Source organism: Oreochromis niloticus, linkage group LG18 (genome assembly GCF_001858045.2).
Source record: "Oreochromis niloticus isolate F11D_XX linkage group LG18, O_niloticus_UMD_NMBU, whole genome shotgun sequence".
NCBI classification, from domain to species: domain Eukaryota; kingdom Metazoa; phylum Chordata; class Actinopteri; order Cichliformes; family Cichlidae; genus Oreochromis; species Oreochromis niloticus.
Window position 1 is genome coordinate 35968316 of NC_031982.2, and position 20628 is coordinate 35988943.

Consider the following 20628-nt stretch of genomic DNA (forward strand, 5'->3'; position numbering starts at 1 on the left):
AAATCCCCCTTTTTATCTGCCCTATGGCAGATAAAACTACACTAAATCTTTCACCATAATGTTTTCATACTGTGACTCCCCATTTCCCAAAAGTGGTCTCCTGGTGTTGGACTTTGTATCAGATTCTCCCACCGCACGATTGATGAGTCTTACGAACAAAGCTCTGATACAAGGCACACAACAACACCCACACGTCACTAATATTGCAATAAAAACAGACAAAGAAACCATAATTGACATCATGAAACCTTTCCATTGCCCAAAGACAGAGGTCATCCATGCTTCCAGCAGGTTATCCAATCCTGAATGCTCATACATCGTGGTGGACAATGTCCTTAGGCCTTCCAGAACTCGGGTCACAGAGCTGCCTGGAGCTGTGTTATTTGGAATAAAAGTACAACACATATCCCCAAACATAGCGCAAACGCCCCCTTTTTCTCCCACCAACATATCTAACGCCATCCGATTTTGTACTGCCATTAAAGATGTTGGACCCAACTGATCAGCAGGCCCTTCAACTGCGTCCCTGGTAAAGTTCGCCAGTCTCAGGACATTATAGTGCACATAATTGATACGATCCACATTCTTATTTGGAGTTACTGGAAAGAATGCAGAAATTATGAGAAGCTTTTCAAATCCTCCAGCAATTTGGTCCGCTACCTTAAATTCATTAGGCACACCCCTAGGAACCCCAATAGCATCTATGTATGTTGGTGATCCTATCGTAAGGTCAAATGATCCTGGTGCCTGTTTAACCGACACATGACGTCTGCACGTGGCTGTCAGTTGAGCGGTGCCGGGCTTAGCCAGCCGCACCCCCTTTTCTCCTACTAAAACGAGAGGTGCACCTAAACGTACCATGGCACAGAGACCAGAAGTCCCACTAGGAATTCTAACATACAATCTGTACCCACCATAATAATACTACAAACCAGCACGTGCCCACAGGCCTATTTCAGTGCCGGTGCCTTTTGATAGCTTTCCTCTGGCCAGGTACGTCACAGTGCACCAATCGGCATCAATCTCCCCGGCCTCATGCTCATGTCTGTCAGGGAAAAACACAGTAGAGTCGAAACACGTGTAGTTGGCTCTTCTCAGTGTGAAAAGACCAAGCACAGTATCATTACCTATTGGTGGAAACAAACTTGCTAATGTAGTACAATTACCTTCAGAAGCCGCTTCTCTAGTGAGTCTGAGCATGCACTCAAATCCCCACTGGTCTTCGGGATATAAAGGAGCTGGTTCTGTGAAAAGATGTGGGCGGGCAGCTGCGCATGCCACACAATCTTAAACATTCTGTTCTCTAGCATTTTGGATGAGCCAGTCTGGCCACAGATTGCTTTCACGGTAGCCAGTGACCATTGTAATGAGCTGTTTAGGTTTGAGTCTTGTATAATCTACCTCAAGTACTTGTGGGCCCGATTCTGAAAGTGACAATGGTGGGGGAGGTGTTAATACAATTATTTCAGCCACATCAGGTGCAAACTCTCTAAAATTAATTTTAACCAGACCATATGGGTCCTTCCTTGAGTCGTCTACTCCTATGAATAAGTACACCACAGATCGAGCGGGGCCCAGACATCATATCCCCGCCATGAACTGTTTAAACCTTTACATTTAATGACAACACAAAGGTCGAATGTATACGAAGCTGTGGACCCTTTAACGTGGTCCAACTCTACACCGCCATAATAATCAAAACACTCATCTGATTTACCTGTTTCCCTACGTTTGGTTCGCTTCGCCGTGGCCTGTGATGGTGGAATCGCCGGAATGGATTCGGGTCTGTCTCTGGGCAATTCACTTAGAAGAAAAATCACAGTTACAATAACAACAGTTATCACACCTAACACTACCGTTTCTTTCCAATTTCCCCTTAACCAGCCTAGAGAAGTTGACATGATATAAATGTAGATGAAAGGCTTGTCTGTTTACAACTTTTCCCATGCAGAAGGCTTCTCTGCAGAGCATCAAATCATTTGTGCCGTTCACAGAATCACAATTCCATCGCTGGACTTCCTCTGCGCTGTCACTTTTGGAGCTTGGCACGCTCTCTCCATCCCTCGATTCTCACGTTCCAACGCTGCTGAAGATTTTAAGGCAGAGCACGTCGTACACCTTAGTTGTCTTCCTCAACGTCAACGTCGACACTCTCTCATTTCATTTAAAATTTTGCTGTGGAGAGTCTCCTCATGACGATCTCCTGCGCGATGTCTGCTGTGCTGAAGGTGATCTCTGATCCTCCTGAAGACTCTCTCCTGGCCTCAGCTCCCATCTTGTAGACGATCTCCTCAGTCACTCCTTCTCATCATGGCACCTCACGACATCTGCAGATTTAAAAATAACACTCCTCTCCCCACATGGCTTTCACCATGTGTCAACTTCCCAATGAGACATAGAATGTTGCACAGTCTCCCTAAAACAATCTCCAGGGTTTCCCACTTGGAGCAGCCATACTCCAACCTGTAACCCTGTGTAAAAACATCAGTCAGCAAATAAATGTTTAGCTTGTCTAACTCCCAGCTCCACCTGGAGCCTGTATCCTGGAAGACAAATCTGTTAAATCAAACTTCACATTTTCAACCGACTATAGATCATAAGAATAATAAAGTATTCAGCATAAAAGACAAGTATCAGGTGCAGGTTTTCTCAAATCATTAAATCACTATTATTGCCATAATTTATCCCAAATCATGAATCATCCCAATTTGTTCCACAATTTAATCGGTGACTTTCCTTAAGCAATGTCACTCCACTCATTTTATCACTATGAGCTCAGTAGTGGCCAGCTAATGAGCCCATATTCAACTATTCCATAAACACTGCATCTCTTTATTTCTTTTCTCATGTCACTTGTCTGTTTTCTGCTGAATCCTCTACATGCACTCTTAGAAAAACAAACATTAACAACACAGATGGACAATCCTGGTGGTCAGGCGCAGGTCGACAGGTTCCAGAGGTGCTGTAAGAGGTCATAAAGTTAAGCCTGCTGTAAAAGGAGTGACACTGGTTTCAACACAGGATGTGTTTCACACTATTTTCACTTCTCCCCTATAATAGTCAACATTTTCCCAAGAACACAGTGTAATAGCATAATCAACATATAGCCTGTAAACACAGTTCCCTTCACACATAAACCCAGTAATCCTGTAGTAGAAAGAACATTAACCATTAGTGTGTCCTGCTGTAACTCACATAATCAAACACATGATTAACTCTCTGCTGTAGAAAAGAAATGTAAATGTTAACGCTGCGCACAAGCCCATGAATAACACACCCCTGATAGATTCAGAAACACAGAAAGTGGCATTTCAAAGGTTAGATCGTCACACAACCTAGGATGCTGCTGTCATCTTCCTGCTCCTGTAAAAGAAACACTCATAAATTCATCCACCCTTTTGTCCTGTCTAGGTGGAGGTTAACCTTGAGTAGTGGTCAAGTCTTGTCAGCTTTTGTCAGCTTTTACCAGTCAGTCAGTTTTTTTTCTCTCACTCATTCATTCATTCATTCTTTCTTTGCTGATAGTGGAAATTTTCGTCGCATTTTCATTTCCACCCACAGCAAAATGACGTCATTTCAAAAGAAAAAGAAGAATTTAAATCGGATTGCCTCGGTGAATCCTTTTTGGGCAGGGACTCTCTTTCTAATTGTCCCAAATAAGCGGCTTTCTCCAGAGCCCATTGTAATTTTTGGAGAAACTCACTTGCAACGGTTTTCTCGACGTGTCGTATAACGCTTTTAATTCCCGTCATGCAGATCTGCTTAAAGAAAAGAAATTCACACACACAAGTCAGTGCACTTGTTCAAAACAAAAATAAAATAAAAATAACAAACAAAACTATCAAACAAAACTCCCAGTGCACTGTCCAAAAAAACCCAAAAACAAAATAAAAATAAAAATAACAGATCAAAATGAAAAACAAAATTAAATAAAAATACAGAAGCCCGGTCTTAGGACTTGTCCCAGAATATTCTTTTTCTAATAGGTGGAAACACACCAAATCTAAAACTTGGTGCCATGGTACAACCTTCCCCATACATCAGAAACAAAAACAAAACAAAACAAAAAACAAAAACTCTGCTAGTTTTATTCATTTAAACTCTGGCTGCAGGATTCTGTTCACCCCTGTTATCATGTTCCCCAAAATAATACTAATTCAGTTGTCTATGTATCACTTCTCAACCCACTCAATAAACCAGACAGGATGATGGTAACAGTATTGCCTACTTAAAATTGTGTTTGAGATATGTGAAGACTTGTCAAAGTGTCTGAAATGTAACATTCCAACTTCCCCTTTAGTGTGTTTGTTGGGCAGCTTAGATAATGTCACTACGGAAAAGAATACAGCCCATATGGTTTTCACTGCCCTATGCATAGCCAAGAAAACAGTCCTCATGAACTGGAAAAATAAAAATAATCTTAATTCTAACCAATATAGAAATTATCTATTAGATTACATTAGTCTTGATACAGCCTCTGCCGCCACATCAGATCAATTTCTCTGGGCTCCTTTGATCAGCTCCATCACCTAGTGGGGGTGGGGGGTCTTAGTTTGGTCCCACCTTCACTGTTGTGATGGGTGTGGGGGTAGGGACAGGCTTAGGGCATCGGGGGGTTCCCCAGGAGCATCTTCCTTGGGGGGCTCAATCTGGGGCAGCGGTCATGGCCAAGTAAGGGCTCTGTTGGCTCTTGGGTGACGGTTTCCTCGTGGCTGCATGCAGCAGGGCTAGGGGAGGGTCTGTGCTGACGGACGTGGGTTACTGACCTGGTAGCCTGGCTACTCCTGGGTGGGTCCGGGACGGGCGTGAGGTTCTGGGGGCGCTCCGTCTCTGGGCTGGGGCCCTGGCCGGGCCTCAGGGGCCTGGGTCCTGGTTGGTGTGTTGCCGGGGTTGTGGGCGGTGGGTGTATGGGGGCCCAGTCCTGGCGCAGGGTGCCGCCTGTGCATCGAACCACCTGGGGGGCTCTTCAACTGGTGGGGGAGGTTGTCACATCCTGCAGGAGCCTTCCTCTCTTCAGGAACTCTCTCTGCAGGAGGGGGAGATACAGGAGAGGTGGAGGAAGATCTCAGCCTGGGCGTCTATTGTCTTGTGTAGTCTGGAAGATGAATGGATGATGGGGTGGGTGCAGTTTTCTCTGTGGTGGGGTCAGGTGGACTGTCCCGGGCTCTGTGGGGCCGGGCGGCGCTGCTGCACTGGGCCCCGGTCTGGATGAGCCTGGGCCCCCCTTTCCCTGGCGGGTTGCAGAGTATGGGGGTGCCTACTGGGGTCAGCGGGGGAGCTGACCCCAGGGAGGGGTCACTTGCCCCTCCCTTCCTTCCCTCCCCATCTCCAGCTGCCTCCCTCTTCTCGCTCCACCACAGTCACCCACACATGCAGGGCCTTGGGGTAGGGGTAGGGGTGTGTCACCAGGGTGCAGAGGAGGCATCCCCCCCCTCTGTCCCCTTCTGGCTGCCTCTGCCTCAATTTTATCCCACAACTTAGACATTCACATTACTCACACTCTCATTACACATACATATAGGATCTTGGGGGTGGGCACGCCACACAGAATCCAAATTACCATCAGGGTGTACACCTCACCCCTGGCGTCGTTGCCCACCTCTCAATTTTAAATACACGTAGACATTGAGGGCTAGCAGGAGGGGCTATGCACTTACCTGCTGCTCTGGCAGGTAGCTCCATGCCCTCCTGGGTTTTAAATGCACCTTAGAACACACATACATCAACACTACATATGAGCAGGTGGAGGGAGGTTTGGAGTCTTCACACAACCCCGTTCTCTGCGGCCTGCTGGAGCGGGGGGGGGCTAGGAGGAGGAGTTGGCCGTCCGACTGGGGTCTGGAATGTGGGGCCTCCCTGCTGCTGCGGAGTCGGGGCGGTCTGCTTCTCCCCACCGCAGGGAAAAGGGTAACACCACCTGGGTCTGGGTGCAGTTTCCCCCTCCAGGGGCAAGGGTACCTAGACCCGGTTCTTAGAGTACGCTTGGGGAGTGTGATTGTGTGTACAGCGTCTCTTTATGTCTGTCTCCGCGTTGGTTGAGTGTGGAATAATTGCTTATGAGAGCATGAGGGTGGGAATGGATGTTTGTATCTGTGTGTGCCTGTATGTCTGTGTCTATATGTCAGGTTGGGTATCAGACGCCACCTCTCTGGGGACAACTCAGGCCCTCCAAGGTTTGGAGGCCTATCTCCCCCCACCACTTCCCCTGCCGGTGGCAGACGCCCTCAGACATCGGTGTGTTGGTGGTTCTTTGTGTCGGGGGTGGCGCACAGGTACACACCGGCTCACTCCTTGGCGGCTGCTTATCGGGGCCTGGAGCCTGGGGCTCGCTCAGGCCACTTCGGAGGCGGGGTGCCCTCGGCCTCTCGGCCGGGGCTCGGTCACTCTGGCACAGCTGGCTGCCGGCGGAGCTCACGGGCACGTCACTGCAACCCCCCTGGCTTCTGCTCCGCGGCTGCTGAGTGACCCTTCATCTGGGACTCTCCTCAGCTCTTTCTGGGATAGTGGTGCGGCTGCCCCTCTGTTGGTCTTCCTTGGTCTCTTGTGTTCTGGGGGCCTCTGGACGTCTGGAGTTTTGATCTCCTCCATACCTGCTTCATGCCCTGGAGGTCGGGGCAGTGGCCCCCCACACCCTCTAGCAGATCATTACATGAAGGAACCTTTAAAAAAACAAAAAAACAAGCGCGTCCATGCTCACAGGTGTACACACAGGTGATCACACACAAACTACACCCTTTTTGGCTCTTACCTCAAAGCACACTGTGCGCTGTCGATCTTACGTGCTGCACAATAATGTTTAATATTTAGTATTTACTGTCATATTCCCATAGATCATTGTGATGTTGTTTATTACTCTCGTTTTCTTCTGCTTGCTTTCTTCTTTCTTTCTCAACAGGTGATCCAGGTGATTGATATATGTATTTTTTTGTCTGCTTATTCTGTTGGTTTTTGGTTTTTTGCCCTTTATCCCCGTCCCTCTTCCCCGCTGTTTTTCTTTCCCTCTTTCTTTCTCCCCTTTCTTTCCCCCAGTCAAGTCTGTCCCGTATTCAGCAAGTGAAAATAAAATAAACAATAAAAGGTGAATCAAATGGACCATTACGGCAAGGCTGGGATGGTCAATTTGGTAAAGTAAATCCGTTGGGCATCTTTCTTCGCCTTTAGACAATAATTCTGATGGCAAAAGAACCAAACGGGACAGGTTAAAAAAAAAAAAAAAAAAAAAAATTGTGTTTGATCCTAATGAGCTTCATTACATGTGTGTGTGTGTTAGTAGGGTTAATACATTTTCCATTGTGTGTTGTTTTATTCACCTTCCCCCTTTTTTCTGAAACAAAACTCTGTTCACTCCAAATTTTGTTTCAGAAACATCTAAATGAAAATCTCTGTCATAGTCAGGCACAGCTAAACCCCAAATGCTTGCAGGTTGCCATCGGCAACCACGCTGTGTGTTATTAACCCCTTCTACAAATACCCTCTTTCGATGTGTAACACTTTATGTATGATTTCATATTCTCTGTAGTGCATATCATGTGCATGTGTGGTGTTGTCTGTCCATTTTCTCTAACAGTACTCTTGCATACCTCAGTGCTTGTCTTCCTCCCCCTTTTGTGGTGGTCTGGACACTTTGTCAATCCTCCACTTCAAGGCAGTCGTTTGTCTCCCCATATTCCTTAACCCAATTTGATTCCCCACACTAAAACAGCATTCATCTGTCCTCACCTGCTCCTTCCTCTCCATTCTCCTCTCCCACTTTGCAGTCCAATGGCAGTCAGTCTTCTTCAGCTTCGTCCCGTGTATCTCTTTGTCCCACTGTCTCTTTCATTGCCATCTTTCTCCAAACATGGCAAATGTCAAACTCAGACAGTCTTCTCAAAAGTCCTTCACACACAGTGAGGTTGCAGCTTGCTGGAAACGCATCTCCATTCATCCAATCAAGATGATGGATCTTCTCTTTCTGATGTCGTTTGCCCACAGTGCTGCTGGACCTCTCTGCTCAGGTCTCTGGTATTGTCTCTTGGACTGCTGTCCACTGTTGATGTTCATGCTGTGCTTCTGGAACTGCACTGTGTGTCTTCAGGGAGAGATTAGCTTCCTTGGAGCTTGCTTTTTCAGGATGAGGACGGGAAGCTGCAAAACAATTCAGCCAAAAATTCTGGCTGGGTGTTTCTATTTTTTGTTTTTAATTTCTAATGATCTTAACCTATAATTTTCTTCCGACTGCCGCCCATGGAGAATTGATCCAGGTCCGTTCCCCACCTGTAATCGACAGACTGAGAGACTTTCATTATTCACTGTGAGCGCACATGTTTTAATTACTCCTAAAGCAACACATCTCCGCTTATTTTGTTTTGAACTCTATTGACTTTAAACCCCAACAATGAAATTTTATTTGTTCTTAACCGCAAACACAAAAATCTTCTTGATGTTATTGTTAATTATTTTCATCCACAATACTCCAAATTATGTTTTCTTTTGTGTCCAGCAGGGGAAGAAGATGACCTGTAGTGTCACTGCTTTCCCCAGTTGGAGACAATTTTCCCACTCACACTTCCACACTTTTATTTCTTTGTTGTCATTATTTCTTTCTCTCTTTTTTTTCCACACCCACACATTAACCTGTAAACTCACTCCTCCAAGCTCATTTTTCTTTCACCCCAACAGCTCTCATACAGTCAGCAAACAAATTCTCCATTCCTCCTTGAGTACTTGGTCACCTTTAAATGTCACTGTTAATTTTATCAATTTATTTATTATTACATTAACACTAATCCACTGTTTAGTTTTTTCTTTAATTACTTTAGTTCATTTTTCTCCTATTTGATCACTTTGATTTCTTAATTATTATCATTTCACAGGAAATCAACTAATGTACTTTTTCTCCCTCTTTTGTCATCAAGGAATTCACACACACACACAGGCTGGTCACTCGCCCCCACCTTTTTTCTCTCTCTCTCTCACTCACACACACACATTTTACTCCTCCTTTGTTCCACCTGTGAACCCGCCCCTCGAGGCTGGCTCAAACACACCTCATGCTTCTCACAGTCCCATTCAAACTTTCTGCGAGACACCTTCTCGGCTGATACAGGACAACGCCCTGATCAGCACAAAGAGTGGATATGGTCCGCTTTTTAGAACTCAACAAAACAAAATTATAAACTCACGATCTTCAGATCGCAGCCTTTAACCGCGATTTCTCTTTTGTCTCAAAACACAGTCAAATTCAATCCCCAATAAACTCAGAATACACAACAATCAGTGGCACGGCCTCCCGTCCACATACAGCACAAAAAAAAACACAATCTTAAACTCAAATCTCTTAGTTCCTACACACACTCACACATTTCCCCAAACACACACTTTTAGACTCGAATTCTTTTTGTTACTTTAATTGACCCCCATACTTCAGACGAGACACAGATTCTACCTGCGGTTTCACCCACTCTACGCAATCTACACACACTGCAGTCAGCGGGCTAAGCCAAGGAGTCGCACTGCCACTAACGAAGCAACTTGCCCCCACTCTCATGCAGGTTATCAACCGCGACTAGGATCCAACACCTAGCTTTAGTTATTTAAGGCGCCCTCAGTGCCCAGGTCACCACCCCGGCTATCCTGTCCCACAGGTTCCAACGACGCGTCCGAAGGAGGGCGTAGTTGCCAAACTCTGAGCACACAGCCCTCAGCTGCGACGAGGCCTTTCAGCCCCGCTTTCTAACTAATAGTAACACGTTTCCTGCTTTAACGCACGGAGGACGGATCACACACCGCCACTTTGTTCCTAATAACTAAGACGGATCACACACCGCCACGGATGAAACACCGATTCTATTAATTACTAACTAAGATGGATCACACACCGTTTCTTTAACATACTGAGTGAATTTACACTGAGATACGCTCAACTTAGCGAACAGATAATTTAGGCTTTAAACAATATGCACGGTTCGAAAATAAACAGGTCGTGCTTACCTTTTAATCATGTGAGCTAGCTCTCTGTTCGCCTCGTTTCACGATCTCAGCTCTGCCAATTCATCCTCTCTGGGCCTCGAGCGAATCCCGGGTTTCGGCACCAAAACTGTTACGAAATCAGTTTCGCCCCGGTTCTTTGATTCGTCGAGGGATCCAGAAATGGCACCGGACCCAGTAGTCATTTTTACAAAATCTTTATTCATCTTTATTCATCTTCATATAAGCATGCACTTCTAGAAGGGAAGACGAGGCCGGTGTCCCTCTGAAACAATCTTCACCCCTTTGTTAGTTCCAGCCAGCTTTATAGAGGCGAGCACATCATAAATCCCCCATGGTGTGCTGGAAACTCTGTGTCTGTGTCTATGTGCACGAGCACGTGAGTGCCTGTGTGTGCACGAGAGTGAATGTATGTGCGTACCTGTGTGTATGTGTGAGTGCACGTGAGTGAGTGTGCATGTGAATGTGTGAGTGTAACAGCTTAAACACTGTGTGTGTCTCTGCGTACATGACTCCCTGCCGGCCATAAAACTCCATCTCCCTTCCAGACCACAGTTATAAAGTTACAAATCTTGAGACCCCCACACAGGTATCATCTGGGGAATTTCCACTCAGCATTAACTCCTCTTTGTCTTACTTTCACAGTTCAACTGGGGAGGGTCTCCTAAGATCTTCTCCTAAGTTCATGACACAGTCAAGCCTTTATTTATATCCAGGGCAGTGTCAGTGTCTCTACCATAATTCTACATTCTATCTTAACACATTTCTAAACTCTAAAGCAAACTAAACATTCCTACATATCTAAACTCTAAAATAAGCTAAACATTTCTACAGTACATTAACCTATGACATCTTAAACAGGCATGTGAACAAAGAGTACCAGTCTGTGTGTACGTGTAGGTATGCGTGTGTGTGAATGTGGGTGTGTGTATGTGTGTATATGAGTTTGTGTATGTGTTTGTCAAAGTGTGACCCTGTGAAGGCACCCCAGGTCTGCTGGCGTTGGGGAGTCGTGCAATTCACGTAAACAAAAGGCCCTTATACTCAAACAGACACAGATGTGTTTACCATACCATATATCAGAAAGAGAAGGTACGACCTCTCTCATGACCTCCCAGAACACCCTAGGGAGTGAACGTCCTCCCATCTCATGGTACAAAGAGCTTTACTAAGGATGAGGCCTTCTATCAATATACACACAATTATATATCTCTAAGCATTATTGATTATATGTTTCTAAGTACAAATGACAATCATAGAATATAACCCTGACATCTCCACCCTGTATTGTCATTTAATAAGGCTATTCAGTGTATGTATTCTCAGCTCTACACCACTTGTAAACATTTTCAGTGCATACATCATTTCATACACAGCTATTAGCCTTGGCATCCACGTCACTCTGCTGCAAAAGTATATAGTTGGTAAAAGTATTAGCAATCATTTTATTCACCATCAATCTCACACATGGCAAGATGCAACCTGCAAACAAGCAAATTAATGTCAATAGTGAAACACAGGAATTAACATTTTCAAAATCATTCCAGCTTTGTGGTGCATCTCCTCCAGGTGTGTAAATCACACATATCTCTGCAGAGTGGTTAAGTTCTACAGAGCTTCATAACTGTCTGTTCCAGTTGTTTATCCATCATTGTCCATATGGCCAGAGTCCAAATGTATATAGACAGAGGCATACAAACATAGCAATTGGTGTGTTGGTTGTCCAGGTGGCTTTCAGGTATCTTCAAAGCTTTTGGCCTGGTCAGCACTTCCTTCTCACTTCAGGCATTCTTCCTGTGGGGGAATAGTTATGACTCCTCTATAGTCCTTTCATCTCTGCAGAAAACCTTTTTTTGAAAGTGTGTTGAATCCAGTTGTTTTACTGCTGTTATGATTCCACTTGTTGAGTCACTTCAGCAGTCTTGTAGAAGTGGTCATGATGTAAATGACAACAACAATGACACAATGGAAGACCCTCTTCAGAGTGTCAAAGTATGCATAGCACAGTGACACAGCATTTGGTGGTCACTCATCCTTGGGAAATTGCCGTCAGTCATTCCCCTTCACCGTCATAGCTTCTGGTGTCTGTGCTGTTTACAGAATCATAATGCCATCCCTGAACTTCGTCTGTGCGTCAGTTGGAGCTTGGCACACTCCCTTCATCCTTAAAATGCCGTCAGTTGTCCACAATCTCCTATTGATGATCTCTAGAAAGCCCCGTGGCTCAGCTCTCATTCCAACGCAGCCTTATGGTTATTGCTGTGGTTCTGGAGTCTTCTCCTGATGACTAGTAGGGCCCCAAACAGCACAACCTTTGACCTCAACCGCTGCCTGGGCTGGCAACTATGCCATGAATGGTTCCTACTTCTCATTGGGTCTCTGAAGACTTCTGATCAGCACCGAGTCTCAGTCTGGAGATTCCACCCTTGGGATGATTTCTCCCAGCAATTACTCTGACCACTGCACCTGTATCTCCTTACTAGAAGGAAAAACCTCTAACCATTTGGAAAACATATCAACCAACATCAATGCACATTTTCCTTTCAGTGCAGTGAACTTCACTTATGGGTCATCAAAACCTTATCTGAACATGCCTGTACCCCATGTAGAGGTTTAATAACTGTACACGAACTGTTAATCCCACAAATCACTGTAAAAATCATGGAAAACTTTGTTTCATGTTAAATCTGGAATCCCCCCTTTTGACACACGGTCTCTTCCCATGAGTCAACTCATCGGAACTAGGCTCCTTTCTTAAAGAAAAAGGTTAGTTAGATCATTTCTCAACATCATGGCTTCTCCTCTGGAGTAGCTCCACTCCGGACCTGTGATCCTGTATTAAAAGATGTTAGTGTGTTTTGCTCATTAAGTTTGCGTAATTCCTGGCTCCACCTGGAGCCAGCGGCCACACTATCATTGCCTGGAAAACAAAATCTGTAAGTTAATACAAACTTCACTTTTGCGGCAACTGCATCATGAGAGTAATAAAGTATTCAGCGTCACAGAGACAAGTGTCAATGCAGTTTTTCCTCAAATCATTAAACCACTACTATTGTCATAATTTTCCCCAAATCATGGATCATCCCATGTATTTGTTCCACATTGCTGTAATCAGTACCCTTTATTAACCCTTTAAAGCCGGTCGGAGCGGGCACGCTCTGTTGTGCATAACTATTTTTAAACCCCGGTAGCACTGCAACCACGTAAGCTAACGCAAAATTTTTTTTTGCATATGAAACCGGAGGAGTTGTACTTACATTTTATGCCACCAGCTTGTCCTAGGTCACGGTTTCCTTCCACATATAGCTTTGCAAAAACTGCATAAAAAGCACTTGCAGCAACAAAAACATAATATTCCAGAAACACGCTTTGCCGATCCGATCAGCTGTTCGTAACACTTCCTACGTCCATCAGCGCGGACTATCGCATGTCCGCCGTGACCTGCCCGAAACCGGAAGTGACGCCATTTTGCAGAAATGTAGTTTTTTTTATCATCAGGGGCTTATGAGCCTATACTTGTGCTTTTAAAAGTTATCTTTGACTTTATGACTTTCTGTGTCGTTTCTGGGATGCTTAGGACTCATATTGCACTGCTGGAAATAGTTTATTTTGATGCATATGCTGTTATTTTGCAAATTTGCATTATAATATTTATTTTCCTTTTTCCTGCAGTATATAAAAATTGGTGTATTTCAAAAATAAAACTATGAAGATACTTAAAATAAATTTCCTGTGGTGGGAAACTATTTTGTGCAACTTTTTTTGTATTTACAGTTTTGAGGGATAAGCCTCTTAAATTTCTCTAACTAGAAATATATGTTAAAAAAACAAAAACGATTTTCAATTTTTTTGTAGCTTATTGCACTTTTTTGCAATTTATGTAGTTACTATGCACTTAATGCATACATATTATTAAAATTTGGGTTATAATGGTTGTATTGATGTATATCAACTTGAAATGCTCCCAAAAATGGCACTACAGCATGTAAAAATATAATATAAGGTCTGGCGGACTTGGTTCTATGGTAGGTCTTAAAAGGTTAAGTAATGTCACTCACATTTTTTAAACACTATGAGCTTTTAATTTTAATTTGGAAAAGCTCACTTTGCATTCATTTCCAACAACATGTTGTGTAGCGCTTCCCATTCTAATCATGCAGATCTGCTCAAATGACAGAGATTATCAAACAAAACTTTCAGTGCACTGAAAAAAATAAAGAAAGAAATAAAAAGGCCTAGTTAAGTCATGACACATGCTCTTCATCTCAGGAGGGAAAATCATACCAAACCTAATTGGCAGGTTCAACTTTGCAACAAAAGAAAAATCATCAGCCAGATTAATCCCAAAGCATTCATCCATCAGCCACACACCACACAACATTACCCTATTGTCTTATTAGATATGAGTTTCCTCCCCAGGTCTGTGCTTTTCACTCATTTGGGTCACAGACCCAACCATCTTATTTAGCTTTCCTTTTTTTCCCAACATAAAAAATGTGACATGTCATCATGTATTTCACAAAACAAGTTTGTTCTTATGTATTCAGAGTTGTGTATTTGCATGGGGGATTCACCCGTACATCAGGAACAGGAAACTAAGTCTTTTGGAGTCTCCACTCTAACAGACTCTAATACATCCTAGTCAGTTGTTTTATAATTCAGTCACCTTTCCCTATTCTAATTACAGTTGACTAATTTGCATATCAACTCATAACCCACTAAGTTGACAAGACAACAGAAATGCATGTTCAAAATATTATCACAAAAGAGAATTTCCTTCATACAGTAAATTACTTGTGCTGCACCAATCAGCAGAAAGCATCTTACAATTTACAGTATTAACAATTAAATTTATTGTCTGATCACTGCTTGGTTGTACTAGAATTTTCTTTTCTAGTTTTCACAAAAGTTTCACCTATTGTCCTGCAACCTGGAGAGTTAATTGTCAACAGTGGATAAACTCAGCATTTGGTAACAAAACCTGTCTGTTAAGTTTTCCCTGCTTTAACACCAATGAGAGATGTGGGCATATTCATGAGTGTAAACTTTTCTTCATTGCATGTATGTGTGCAGTAGAGTTACGGATTCAATAGGGCCTGTTTCACCCAAAAAGGCATTTCCTTAAAAGCTGTCTTTTCGCTCATCTCTCTCTGCTTGTGGGTGTGTATGTGTCTTTACATTCTGGTGTGATTTTCCAGACACTTTCTCAACGTCCACGAGTCACTCGGCCCCAATTTTGAATTCAATTTTCATGTGCGCTCACATTAACAACAACAGCCTTCATTTTTCCTCCATGCTCTCTTCTCCCCACTTCTCACAGCTTCCGTCTCTCTCCCACATCTGCAGCTGCTCACAGTAGTGGCGTGTCAGGGGCCCAGTGGGCCGTTCTTCTTCAGCTTTGCTTTATTTTTTCCCTCTTTTCAGTCTCTTCCTTTGCCATTTCAACTCCCAGTATGGCAAATATGAAACTCAGACAAGTCCATTCACACAGTGATGTTGCTGGTGACCCTTCCAGCTTGTGATTGGGAGCACATGCTTCCATCCATGACGGCATTTGTACATGCTGGTGAACCCTTTAAGCTTTAGGGCAGTGGTGCTGTCTGTTCACCTGGTGTTGACTCTTGAAACCAACGCCGTTGCTCTGGAGCTGAATTTTGTTTTGAGGGAGAGATTGATTGTCGTCAAAGCTTGTTCTTCAGTGTAAGATGTTAAGATGTTCATGGAGGTGAAGCTTTGAAATATTCAGCCAAAACACGGGCTGGGTGTGGTTCCAATTATGTTAACAACATTTTGCTCCGGCCGCTGTGCTCATGGAGGAGGTTGATCCAGGTCCGTAATCACCTGCAGCGGACAGACTAAGACACTTATTTAATATTATTTTCATCACTGCTTAAACAACAACAACATCTGATCTCTCTGGTTTTTGAACTCCCCTTTCTTAAAAACAGAACGTGAGATTGTAGTTGTTCTTGGCTGAGAAACACAAAACCCTTTTCTTATTATTATTACTGCTTGGTGAGACCTTTTCTTTTTCTCTACACCTAAGATAAGAAACTAATTTTCAACTATTCTGCCTTATCACCTAAAACAAAGCAGACAACCCAGCTCTCAGCTGGCTCTGAACTTATCATCATCAAAATTGAATGATGAGAGCCACTTCAAAAGTATCAATACTCCTCACTCAAGCCGTTTCGCTGCAGGCTCCCTTCATTCTTCACATATCTGTGTCGAGCCGAGTGTAAATCCCGAGGTTGAACGGCCTTTGTACAAGCACACACGCTTCTTAGCAGGGCGAAGCTATGAGCTAAAAAAAATCCAGGCTGACAGCCCGTGTCTGTCCAACCAAGAGAGGTTCTTACATCCCACGGTGTAGCTAATTTGCATTGCAGCAGGATTTTTAAAATTAAGTTGCTAATCCAAATGTTAATCCCTGAGTGAACAGGAAAGGGAAATGGATTTTGAAATGAGGAGTGGAATCACCATTTTAAAAAGCATTTTGAAAATCACTTTATTAAAGTGGAATTCAAAAAAGGTTTTTAAAATGAAGTTTATTAACTTGGAATTTGAAAATGAATTTACAAATGCAGAATTTATTCTACAATTCATTATTTAAGCACAGAATTCTTTATTTCGATGCACGTGGCTCTTGTGGTCCTCCATACTGGTCAGGGTCTGAGCTGGTGGCCTTCCCTGCTGCCACAGGACCGGGGGCGGTCTGCTCATATCAAACCCAAGAGTAAAGGGGAAACATCTCCTGGGTCTGAGGTTGTTTGCCCCCCTGTGAGTGATGGTGTCTAGACCTGTATAGAGTATATAGTATGTTTGGGGAGTGTGAGTCTGTGTACAGTCTTCAGTTCTGTGTGTCTCCATGTTGGGTGAGTGCTGAGTATTTGTATATGTGTGCATGAGGGTGGGAATGCATGTTTGTGTCTGTGTGGCTGTTTGTCTATGGTTATGTGTCAGGTCAGGTCTTAGACTCCACCTCTCACAGAAGGCCCTCGGATTTCAGGTCTCTCGGCCCGGGGCTCGGTCTGCTCTGGGGTGCCTCTAGATGTCTGGGGCCTGGTTGTCCACACCCACTATTAGACACTTACATGGAGAAACCTTATGAACACAAGCGCGCTCACACACACGGGTCGACAAAATGGTATTCACACACACTCTATCTTGGTCTGCTGCTGCCTCTAAATATATCAGTCCTGTATGCTGCTCACTAATTTTCAGGATTTATTATTTACTGTTACTTATCCATATGATAGTCGTTGCTATGGTTTCCCTACTGTGTTGTGTTCTTTTTGCTTGTTTTTGTTAACAGGTGGCAAATCGGATTTTCAGTCTCTTTTCTCTCTCTATCCCTCTTCTCCTCTATTTTTCTTCCTAACTTCTCTTTCCCATCCACTGGTCCCGTCCATTCTGATTGTAATAACTAATAAACTATCACAAACAAGCGGACCAGTATAGCAAAAGGTCCACTTGGAAAAATAAACCTCTTGGCCTTCAGACAATAAATCTGGTTGCTACAGTGCCGGAAAGGATGGGCAAAAAAAAGTAATATTTCTTGAAAACTAGAATATTAATAAGTCTGTGATGTGGGGAGCGTTGGACACAAATATTGCAGTAGACGGCGGTAAAGGTCATAACTTCAGTAGGACCAAAGTAAAACCAAAGCAGTCCCATGCAGGGCTCTGCTTCTGACTGCCAAGTGCTTGCTCAGGGGGCCGTCTGATTGTTTGGAGTTTTGTCTGTGGTATTGTGGAGTCTTTACGTGACAATATAAAGCAGTGTTGTTCTGATTTGGCACTTCATGAGTCAAAGTGAATTGAATTACTGACATCTAAAAATAGACATCAAATTAAACATACCAAAATTAAAAAGATCTCTTGCCTTCCATTTCCTACATTTTTATTAGATATTGACAGATAACCATGTCACACAGAGCTCAAGGCTTTTAATTCAACTCTGAATTTATGTATTCTATAAATATATTTAATATTTATTTTCACATTATGAGGGATTTCAATCAAGTCAGTTTTTCATTAAATTAAAGTACAGATTACAAAGTGCTGTTTGTCTCAAACTGGGGCAGTCAGAGAGAACCTTAGAGTTTTATATGGAACAGAAAACTCAGAGTTTCCCTCATGTCAAGATCAACAAAGTCAGAGTTGTTGGCTAAACCTGCTTCCTGAAATAGGGCTCGGGGCTCTATACTATAAAACTTGTTCAGCACACCCAGGATGTCTTTCAGTTATCAGGATTCACTTACCCTAACACTGTTGATCAGAATAAATGGCCACACAATCACTGTCAATAACCAATCAATCACCAATTGCAAGGTAAGAAAAACACATGCATATATCACACTCACCATCATCCTGGATTGCACAGTCTGTGTAACTGGGAAGAAATAATAGCAATTTTTGATGGAAAAATTCTCTGAGGCATTGTGGGAGATAAAGTTATTCAGGAAATGTGGTTTAATGAATAACTGAATAATCAGATCAGTAATTTCATGACACAAATCAGTCATTTTGATTTAAAACACACTTTAACTGAAATACAGCTAAAGTTAAAAGTGTTCTGATGATGTGGAGACTTTGCTGTGACTTATAAAATTTCTGCTGATTTTTATTTGTTCTCTAAATAGTCTAATATAAGCCTGTTTTAACCTTCTGATCCATTAGTCTGCTGCTTGTTACCAGTCAAGGAACTGATGTACTTTATTATTATAGTTTGTTAATGATTTCTCTTCCTGTTCTGCTCAATTTGAGCTTCAGTGTTTGTTTAGAGTACAGCAGCAAATCCAAGTGACAGCAAGTCAAAGTGATGTTACCTGTCTGTGTCCAGTAGCAGCCTGTATTCAGATTCAATATTACATTAAACTGATATTGATCAGTTTATGTCTTTATTCAGTGTAACATTTAACTTTGTTGGCATAAAGACTTAGAGAGGAGGACAGAGAGGAAGAGAGCAGGATGAAGACAGCAAAGAGAGCAAAAAGAAAAAAGTAAGAGAGGACATGTGGTCAAATTCACCAAAAGTGATGAAGCTGTAGCTTCTATTTACCGACATTCATTCATGATGATTTCACATAACTAAAGAGTGTTTTGTACTGTTATCAGTTGTGGATCCCCGACCTGCTGCTATAATAATTACTATAAGATTATATTTTTGTTATAGTTTCTAGTTGAGTGAGGAGGATTGGCGAAAGAGAGGACAGAGAAGTTGTACAAAAACAGGAATAATGATAAATATAAAGGTATTTTTCACAAAGTTTTTCATGTATTTCATGGATGAGTTCTGTGCTTTCCAGTAACACATTTAAAAAAAAAAATGCTAGTATACATTGAGAACAGAGCTGAACAGGATCGCTGCAACCACATGGAAATCTGTTCTCCAGTCATGAAATTGTAATGTTTGTTTAATCCAAATGAGATTTGCAAATATGAAAAGCATTGATGACATTTGCAAATAGCATATTCCATTAATCATAATTACAAGGCACTGCATGCCTGACAGTATGATTGGGGGATGAGTCCCATTAAAAGTTTGAACCTAAAGTCTCGCCTGAAGAAAGGTAAGACAGAATTCACGCTGTTTTTCAAACATGAAACCTTATTTAAGTCTTCTTTTGCTTCTGGTTCAGCGAATTTTTTTCAGAGTGTGAAAAAACTTGCAGTTGTGGAATGTTAACAAAGGTGTTGTCTGTCTATGCGCATGTTGTCGGGCGAACAGGGAATTCTGTGTTTTGTGTTTACATTGCTTTCAGACTTTACTTACCTGCTTTTTAAATTTGTTTAATTTGTTCTTCATTTCTTTTTTTTCAGGGCTAGTGGGTCAGACTCAGGAGCAGACTGCAGATCTAGGAAATTATTCTATTTCTAAACATCAAGTGCAATATGTACAAAGTGAGAGACAGGGAAGGGGCTCCAGGGGTCCATGGGTTACCAGGGGGAAGCAGATGCTCCACACATGCTCGTCACAAGTCCTCCTCTCGCTCCACACATTCTTCTCCTGCTCTCTTCTTCACTCGGTTACTCACACGCTCCTCCAACTTTCAAACACTCACACACAGTCATCCAGGGAAACCAGGGTCACAGGATGGGTCCGGGGAATGTGGGCATGGGAAACAAGAGAAGTCAGAACAGCTACTAGACTACAGAACTTCTATTAAGCCGGGATTTACACTGACGTGTTACACAATAATCTAGCGACTGGACATTCTGAGCCACTGCCTTAAATAGCAGCCAGGGAACAATGATGAGGCACAGGTGGGTGATTGCCACAGGTGCGTGGGCCAAAGGCAGGAGCCCGAGGTGAGCTCTGCCCAGGCAGAGTGATGCAGACTGGAGGGAGAGAGATACCGATAGATGGACCGAGGGAGGGGGAGAGGAAAAGATCTAAACAAAAACACATGTAGCCTTGCTGGGCCAGCCGGGTAGACACAGGGACCATGATAATTTTAGCTGTTTAGTGGTTACAAAAATGATTTCTATGAGTTTTAAGCTTTCATTAAGATGTTTTTGTGGATACCATTTACATAACAGACCTGGCATTACGTCCGTGAAACTGAAAATTCCCCCCTTCACATAAAATAAAAGAATCAATGGTAACACTTCCACCTGATTTTAAACTTACACGTGAAACATAACCTGCCCCTCA

General features: G+C 43.0%; 1 protein-coding gene across 2 annotated transcripts in view; it reads right to left on the reverse strand.

The window, feature by feature from the left end:
• Positions 1 to 20628, reverse strand: part of LOC100704393 (zinc finger protein OZF) — an 883579-nt gene that overhangs the window by 442640 nt on the left and 420311 nt on the right. The gene's annotated exons all lie outside the window — the stretch shown is intronic.